Here is an 8,781-nt window from a genome sequence, read left to right as displayed (position 1 = left end):
ACAAGTCTCCACAAGCCCTGAAATGCCAAGTTGGCTTGAAAAGACATTATTTATTAGATTAGATTAGCCTTTATTATCTCCCTTAGGAGAAATTTGTCTTGGGCATTCCCGAGAACAACAGTAGGAGGCGTCATAACATATCGACTCATATACACATACATACATACACACACACACACACACACACACACACACACACACAGACACACACACACACACGCATACAGTCCAATCAAACTACATTTAACATTCAATGCCACTATCCTTATACATCAAAAAAAAGAAACATAGACCAAGATTATGTGATATTGCACCAGCCCTTTACAAAAAAACATTACCCATCCCCCCAAATAGTTTGAAATGAAAAAAGTTAATATTGCACCGCTGCCCTAGAGAATATGAAACACTGGAGTGTTGTGCACCATACAGATGCTCTGCAATGCATCATCTCCTACTGTTGAGTAGTTTGATTGACAATGGAACAAAAGAGAATGTATACATGTTCAGTTTACAGTTTGGTAACCTGTACCTTCTGCCTGATGGCAGCAGCTCATACTCTGTGTGGAGGATGTGATTTGGGTCACAGGTGATTTTAAGGCCCTGCTTCCTCGCTGTCTCCTCGAAAATCTCTTGCAGAGAAGATGAGGGCTGCATACCAGTAATTTCAGCCCTCTTAATTAGGTTTTGAAGTTGTGATTTGAGTTTAACGGACACGTTACCAAACCATGTGGTGATGCCATAGCGGATAATGGATTCAATGGCTTCGCTGTAGAACAACAACATAATATATAATAATATATACCCTGTTATTAGCTGAAATCTGCACTGTAGGCATGTTGCTCCAAGTATATGACAGAGCACCACTTCTTGGGGCAGCTGGCAACAGTGAGGATTTTGGATAAAACAGGGTGTAAATGTGTTGTTGTTTTTGTGTGTGTGTGGGTTTGTTTGTTTTTTGCTCATGACTCCGTTCACACTTGGCTGACAGCTCTACTTGCCAGTTGCGTTCTACTGCATGTAGTACACTGCGTACGCGTACAGACCCGAGGTGTACGTTCGCAGACCGGATACTTTCTAGGTCTACTCCTTCAAAGACCAGAATGACTGCACCGTGGATATATGCCTCCGCCAACAAGTGGACGTTTGAGTCAAATTCAAAGAAATTCCATCAAGGCGTTCCTGAGATATCGCGTTAATAAGCTTGAAAATAGCGTTCGAGAGATCAGAGTGACCTTGATTGACCTTTGATCACCAAAATCTAATCAGTTCATCCTTGAGTCCAAGTCGATGTTTGCGCCAAATTGGAAGAAATTCCGTCAAGGCGTTCCTGAGATATCGCATTAACAAACTTGGGAATGCCGTTTGTGAGGTCACAGTGACCTTGAACTTTGACCTTTGACCACCAAAATCTAATCAGTTCATCCTTGAGTCCAAGTCAACGTTTGAGGCAGATTTTATGAAATTCTGTCAAGGCGTTCCTCAGATAACGTGTTAACGAACATCGGATGGACAGACGGATGGACGGATGGACAACCCGAATCCATAATGCCTCCAGTCCTGCCTGGCTATCGCCGGTGGAGGCATAATAAAAGCCATTACTGCGAGCGAGGCAGGCGAGCAGCGGGCAAACACTGATAGCAAAGTCCACATTAGCAAGCACGCAAGTTAACGTTTCATACGTCCCGGGGGACGGCTGCATAGCCTGGGAGCGGTGCTTAAGTGTGGGCCACTGGGTCAGCAAGGTCCGGCCAGTGGGTAACGTAGGTCCCTGGAGGATGGTAGTGGTACCAGGACTACAATGTTTAGATTGGAATACCAGGGCCACAAGGTCCTGGGTCCCAGAGGCCGACCATGGAGCTTGTGGCACAGGTTGGGACAGGGTGGACGAGTTGCTAGCTAGCTAGTAGCATAGCTTGCCGATTAACCAGCCAGATCAACCCCAGGAATTGATCAACGTTGGGGGAAATTGTCTGACAACATCGGACATGAATCATACAAACATTCAATCATCCTAAAGACACTAATGCACATTTAGCATATAGAATATCATATATACACAGATTTAAAAATAAAAAATATCAAGTCTTTTATATTTGAAGGAGTGGGTCTAGAAATGTACTCCAGTCTGGACGCGTACACTTCCAGGTCTGAGAATGTACGCGGTTGGCGGGCCGATGGGCGCTCCGGCACTGCAGTTAGATGATATTGGAACTGTTAAGAAAAAGTAGGCTGAAAACTACTTCCCCAAGTGTGTTCACCAGAGGCAGGCTTTTCTTAAACCTGCCTGTTAACGGTGGGTGAGAGATCTCTCACCCTATTACTATTAACTGTAGGCCGGGTGAGAGATGGTTTTCACAACTTAAGAGTGAAGAATGAAATGGTAAAGTTGCTGCTTGTGGAAAGGTTTTCTCTTTGGACTGGAAGTGCGGTTTATGATGCTTATAACAACCATAATAATTAATAGCCTACGCATTGCAATATATTCAGTGGGCCACGCTATGTGTTGACGGTCTGAAAAAAGAAATAGAGAGCAGTAAGAATGTGGTGGCTTAAACAACTTATCATCATCATCATCAACCTTTATTTAATCGGGCAAGTTCATTAAGAACAAATTCTTATTTTCAATAACGGCCTGGTGACTGAGTTGGTTAGTTTTTACACTAACTTCGGCTGGCCCGCCGCCCACCCAACCGGCAAGCCGGGCACAGTTTAGCCTGAGCCATGGAGCTATCCCTTAAACAAACACATGGGTTAAAACCTTGAATATTTGGAATGAGACTGTTTTTAACTTACAAAAATGTCAAACTAACTTTGTCAACCAAATGTCCCACCTCACCCAGCTTGTCTCTTGCATGGGTCTTCCTCATGAGAGCGTCTCTGCCACCTCTCTCGAGGACTTGACTGCAGTGTTTGGCTGGTATCCTCCTTCAACGATGACGATTGCCTGTAAAATAAACAAACAAAGATGTCACTGGTAAAATATAACAAACGCAAAACTTTTAGAGACTTTTTTATAACTATTTTTTTGCCTCCCCCCTTGTCTAGTGACTATCATATCTTTACTGTTATCTCTCTACCTACAAAACAGATAGGCATGGATTTCCTGACAAAATCATATCTAGCGATAATAGACAAAATCTCATCAAATGGGGCTCCATGCGGCTCTAATTGTACTAAACTAGGTAAGATGTTCTTTATATGAAAAAGGTGGAGAATCTAGGATGTTGCTAATATAATGTTATGTGAGCAAAAGAGTGTTTAGTGTGCCATTTTCCCGGAGCTGAAGAAAGCACATAAAGAGATCATAGTGACAGGACAGCTGTGACACCTACGTAGATGAAGTCCCACTCAAAGTCCAGCAGTTTCTTCAACAGTGTACCAACTTGCAGGTTGACAGTTGCGGCCCTCTTCTGAACCGCCTTCCCGGTCTTCTTGGAGACAACCTTTCCATCGTGGCCTTAATTGCTACCTCTTTCCGGATTTATCGATGAACCGTCTTAAAAAAGAAAGAAAAAGAATTTGGGAATATTCTTTCAATTCCAAAATAAAACAATCCAAGGAACTAAATCACAACCTTGCACGAATTACAGTAGTTTATTTTGGAAGTGATTTGTTACAGGCACAACTTTTCTGGATCTGCACACTTTACTCCCTTTCACCTAGAAGTCTGAATTTGGAGGACTACTCTGTGTTTCTAGTCCAACAGTTTAATCCACTTCCAATCCTGCAGATTAATGATAGGATGACATGATGTTTCATATGACACTGGACGTGCTCGTGTGTGTGTGTGTGTGTGTGTGTGTGTTTCTATTTGGCACTTTGAAGTGTTGTGGGAACTCCTCCAGTCATCCAAAAGGCCTCTAAACCACCATCACATGCAAAACCGCTGAGCTTGGTATATTACAGTACCTGTGTCATTTACACCAGTAATACCTATCTTTGAATGAATTCCAGGCCTCGTCTTGATACTGGAGGTCGAAGATGTAGAACAGCGTTGGCTGAATGCACAGATCACGCGCCCCTCGATGGCGATCATCCACTGGCAGTTTGTCATGGACTCATCTCCTATGAAATTATAGAGTTTGAAATTTGAAAATTTGAAATAGGTCTAGTGGAGTCTTCAGTTCTCTATCTTGTCAGTTCTCTATCTTGTCCAGTCCCATCTGACACCATTTTGATCGATGAACACAATATTTCTCAAAAACAGGAAAAATGGTAGTTTTTGTCAGATGAGACTGTACAAGGGTAGAAAATACATCTGCAACTGGAAACTCCCCCTTCACTGTTCAACTACATTTCAATCATGAGAGACCGGGCGGTAAGGTTTAACAAGAGACTTTATTTAGCAAGTGGCGTGCATGGCAAGTACTTTGGAGTATGACTCCATTGTAAGATGGCGCTCCTCTTTAGGTGAGAGGGCAGCATCTATTTGGGCTAGAGAGAATCCCCCCCCGGATTCTTCAGGAGTCAAGACTCGTTGGTGGTGGACTGGGGAGGTGGGTGCCGTGAAATGATGGCTTCAGAGGATGGTTTCAGGGGGAATGAACAGCCACGATGCCGGCTGGTGCTATGATCCGCCAGAGTGGGGGGTGACGTAGGACCCTCGCTATATATACTAGGAAGAACTGACGATGACTGACGTCATGAACTGAGGGCAACTGATGTCATGACTGACGTCACGCTTGGGCTTGACTGACGTCACGGGCTGATCAGGTAATACAGATATCATGGCCTCTCTCTCAGCTTGAAATTTAGTATGGAAACCTCACTACACTTGTGTTTCGAGTTGCTTTCAAATAGAGTACTGTACCACATGAATGAGTCGGGAAGACCTGGATGTTTGATTGATTGATTGATTGATTGAAATCAATCTCAAGTCTCATCTGACAGTCCTGGATGTTAGCACTTTCCGGTTCCCACATCTCAAAGTCAAACGGGTGATTGTATAGGGTTGTTGGTGAAGTGCTGGAAATAAGGTATGTGGTGAGACAAGTGGTCCGTATTTCAGTAAGAAGATTCTTACTGAACATGCAGTTTGCTGTTTCATAAACTCTTGTTAACCACAGACCTTATTTCAGGCATTTAACCGAAATCCACATTCCACACCTCATTCACGTTATAAGAATACTGTTCTTTTCAAATGTACACCAAAATACATACTGGTACATACTGGCTGGTAGAGGGAAGCTCTCAATGTCAGCAAGATGACATTGAGCGATTTAAATGTTCTGAACTTTTGGAAAGTTCTATGACATCCAGGATCAACACAGTTAAGGAGCGCAACTGTGGGTCGATGGTCCACATGTGCCTCACACATTATGTTAACATATTAGTGCAAGTCTTAGCACACACGTCACACGATATCATCTGATAAAATGTCTGGAAAACTGGTGTGCTGTTAATAGGCTAGCCTGTGTAGCATAGCTAGGCTTTGTAAGAAGTTTTACTTAGCTAGCTATCATCATGCACAAGGTAGGTACAAAGATTGCTTAGTCACTTGTAACAACGTGGCCTAATGAAAAAAGACCTAATGAAAAATCTGAAATGTCAACAGTTCAATAATCATGCAGCCAAAACAATACTGGATACTGCCAATTTCGGGAGATACATAGGCCTAATAGGAACGTACCTCCTCCTTGCTTTAAATCCTTGTGGCTGTTTTCTACTGAACATGACCTGTCCAAAGTGAAGAGCTCAGCCAGCCGACGTCCTGTCTTCAAAAATGAGTAGTGTAACATTAGTATGATCAGTTTGATTGATACAAAAACTAATTATCATCAAAACAGGAACACAAACTTAGCGTACAATCATCAGTAGATGCAGAACTTCTTTAAGAATATGGTCAAGTTGGTAGAGTGGGCGGATTCAAAGATGTGGACCCCGGCAAAGGAAAATACTGTTATATGCTGATAAATGTCAGAAAATACTGTTATATGCTGACAAATTACCGTTATCCTACTGCTATTATTCAACCTGACCGCATTAACTGTTCATTTACATGCGAGGAATGATTATTTAACAGTATTTTATGATTATTATGAAATACAGCAAAATGCAGTAGTAATTCCACCGTTAATTAACAGGGATTTGTTACAGTATTACACATCAAATTAGGTCAACAAACACTGTGATGACATTAACTCAGACAAACCGGAGCTCTGAAATGATAGCCGAATTTCCTGCCTGCAATTTCGACCTCAACAACCATTCAGTTCATTTTTTTACAGGTCGGAGCGGCTTTGTCGAGTTTAATTATTATTATTATTTAGGGGTGCTGAGATTAAATTTGGGTGTGCTTGAGCACCCCTAAAAAGAGTCTAAAATCACCAGTGATATATGCATAATAATGAAGAAGAATCGTGATTTGTGTGTAGGTCCCCCCCTCCTCCATCACATTTGAATGTGTCCAGTTCAAGCATTTTGTGGCGTGAGAGAAAACCTGTTCATCAGAGGAACTGCTGAGATACATCTAACTGCAGCGCCGGAGCGCCATATCGCCCGGCCCACCCTGTACATTCTCAGACCCAGAAGTGTATGCGTACAGACCCGAGGTGTACGTTCTCAGACCGGATACTTTCTAGGTCTACTCCTTCAAAAACTAGAATGACCACACCGCGGATATATGCCTCCGCCAACAAGTGGACGTTTGAGTCAAATTCAAAGAAATTCCATCAAGGCGTTCCTGAGATATTGCGTTAATAAGCTTGAAAATAGCGTTCGAGAGATCACAGTGACCTTGATTGACCTTTGATCACCAAAATCTAATCAGTCCATCCTTGTGTCCAAGTCGATGTTTGTGCCAAATTGGAAGAAATTCTGTCAAGGCGTTCCTGAGATATCGCATTAACGAACTTGGGAATGCCGTTTAACTCTTTTTTTTTATTTTTTTTTTCCCCCCCCGATTTTTTATCCCATTTTTATCCCCCGTTTAGTGCTCATTTGAAATTACTCAACCTGGTTGCTACTCCATCCTCTGCCGATCTGGGGAGAGCCGAGACTGATTCCATGCATCCTCTGAGACATGGGCAGTCAAGTCAGCCGCATCTTTTCACCTGCCCTAGGAAGCTTCACCGGTAGGACATAGCACGTGGGAGGTTCACGCTATTCCAACCAGTTCCCCTCCCTCTGAACAGGCGCCCTTAACGATCAGAGGAGGAACCATATAAGCAACCAGGATGTTGCATGTTTTTGTGAAGGGGGTTTCTATATGAAGGAGACCCCCGGGAGGCACGGGGAGAACATGCAAACTCCACACAGAAAGGCCATTTTGCCGACCCCACCCGGGTGGTGGGCACTCGAGGACATGCGGACGGGCACGCATTCCTTCAGTGTTCACATCGGCCCAGGCGGGAATCGAACCCACGACCTTCGAGCTGTGAGGCGATAGTGCTTACCACTGCACCACCGTACCTCCATGCCGTTTGACCTTTGACGACCAAAATCTAATCAGTTCATCCTTGAGTCGAAGTCGACGTTTGAGGCAAATTTTATGAAATTCTGTCAAGGCGTTGCTCAGATATCGCGTTAACGAACATCGGACGGACGGACGGACGGAAGGACGGATGGACGGATGGATGGATGGATGGATGGACAACCCGAATCCATAATGCCTCCAGTCCTGCCTGGCTATCGCCGGTGGAGGCATAATAAAAGCCGTTACTGCGAGCGAGGCAGGCGAGCAGCGGGCAAACACTGATAGCAAAGTCCACATTAGCAAGCACGCAAGTTAACGTTTCATACGTCCCGGGGGACGGCTGCGTAGCCCGGGAGCGGTGCTTAAGTGTGGGCCACTGAGCCAGCAAGGTCCGGCCAGTGGGTAACGTAGGTCCCTGGAGGATGGTAGTGGTACCAGGACTACAACATTTAGATTGGAATACCAGGGCCACAAGGTCCTGGTGGGGCGGGGGACTGTGTGTAGCCTGGGGAGGGGTGCTTAATAGTGGGTATGCAGTTGGGCAGATTCATGGAAGGTGGGTGGCTCCCGGAGGTGGTCTCCCCTGGAGAAGATCGCCTCTAATGCCCGGGTAGAAGCGGGCTGGAAGGTGGGTGGGGTGAGGGGGCTGTCCTGGGTCCCAGAGGCCGACCATAGAGCTTGTGGCGCAGGTAGGGACAGGGTGGACGAATTGCTAGCTAGCTAGTAGCATAGCTTGCCGATTAACCAGCCAGGTCAACCCCAGGAATTGATCAACGTTGGGGGGAATTGTCTGACAACATCGGACATGAATCATACAAACATTCAATCATCCTAAAGACACTAATGCACATATAGTATAGAATATCATATATACACAGATTTAAAAAGAAAAAATATCAAGTCTTTTATATTTGAAGGAGTGGGTCTAGAAATGTACTCCAGTCTGGACGCGTACACTTCCAGGTCTGAGAATGTACACGGTTGGCGGGCCGATGGGCGCTCCGGCGGAACTGTTAAGAAAAAGTAGGCTGAAAACTACTTCCCCAAGTGTGTTCACCAGAGGCAGGCTTTTCTTAAACCTGCCTGTTAACGGTGGGTGAGAGATCTCTCACCCTATTACTATTAACTGTAGGCCGGGTGAGAGATGGTTTTCACAACTTAAGAGTGAAGAATGAAATGGTCGAGTGGAAAGGTTTTCTCTTTGGACTGGAAGTGCGGTTTATGATGCTTATAACAACCATAATAATTAATAGCCTACGCATTGCACTATATTCAGTGGGCCACGCCATGACGGTCTGAAAAAATAAATACAGAGCAGTAAGAATTTGGTGGCTTAAGCAACTTAAAAAACTCTCGTAACGGGACAA

The sequence above is a fragment of the Poromitra crassiceps genome (assembly GCF_964638095.1).
Source record: "Poromitra crassiceps genome assembly, chromosome: 10".
Taxonomy (NCBI): Eukaryota; Metazoa; Chordata; class Actinopteri; order Beryciformes; family Melamphaidae; genus Poromitra; species Poromitra crassiceps.
Note: the sequence above shows the minus strand (reverse complement) of the source record.